The sequence below is a fragment of the Orycteropus afer genome, unplaced genomic scaffold (genome assembly GCF_000298275.1).
Source record: "Orycteropus afer afer isolate SDZICR_OR568_19922 unplaced genomic scaffold, OryAfe1.0 scaffold08833, whole genome shotgun sequence".
NCBI lineage: Eukaryota > Metazoa > Chordata > Mammalia > Tubulidentata > Orycteropodidae > Orycteropus > Orycteropus afer.
Genome location: NW_006930420.1, coordinates 3,699 through 4,536, shown reverse-complemented (window position 1 = coordinate 4,536; position 838 = coordinate 3,699). Strand labels below are relative to the sequence as shown.

The 838-nt window shown below is 46.5% G+C and overlaps 1 pseudogene; it reads left to right on the top strand.

The window, feature by feature from the left end:
- The first annotated feature begins 107 nt into the window (after positions 1-107).
- LOC103213571 lies at positions 108-636 on the top strand (annotated as a pseudogene).
- Positions 637-838: the final 202 nt, after the last annotated feature.

The window sequence follows — 838 nt, the reverse complement described above, 5'->3', positions numbered from 1 at the left end:
AACCTTAGGCTTTCTTCATTTTGTTTTGATTTTTTTTCTGATTGATCCTTTTCCAAAGAAGTATTCAGGTATTTGTCTTCAATCTTATTAATTCTCTCTCTTTCCAGCCAGTGCCTAGTGACGGGCATCTCCCAGGACAACTGGCACAAGCGCCGCAAGACAAGGGGCAAGAGAAAGCCCTATCACAAGAAGTGGAAGTATGAGCTGGGACACCTGGCTGCCAACACTAAGACTGGCTCCCGCCGCATACACACAGTTTGCGTCAGAGGAGGCAACTAGAAGTATCGGGCCCTAAGGCTGGATGTGGGGAACTTCTTCTGGGGCTCTGAGTGTTGTACTTGTAAAACAAGGATCATTGATGTTGTCTACAATGCATCCAACAATGATCTGGTCTGTACCAAGACCCTGGTGAAGAACTACATTGTGCTAATTGACAGAACCCCATACCATCAGTGGTACGAGTCCCACTATGCACTGTCCCTGGGATGCAAGAAGGGCGTCAAACTGACTCCTGAGGAGGAAAAGATTTTAAACAAAAAACGATCGAAGAAAATTCAGAAAAATACGACAAAAGGAAAAAGAATGCAAAAATCAGCAGTATTCTGGAGGAGCAGTTCCAACAGGGCAAGCTTCTTGGTGAGATGGCTGTTACATGCAGGGGGAGGGGTGTCACAAAGTTGTGGTGTGACTGCCAGCCACGTGGTCTAGGGTTCACCAGAAGAGTCGAATGGCTAAGGTGACCATATCATTCACTGTCCTGAGACACTTCTGAAATTGAAAGGGCCTCTATTAGTGGTGGGACCTCTGGTAGCATAGTGCCTAAGGCACTTGACTGCTA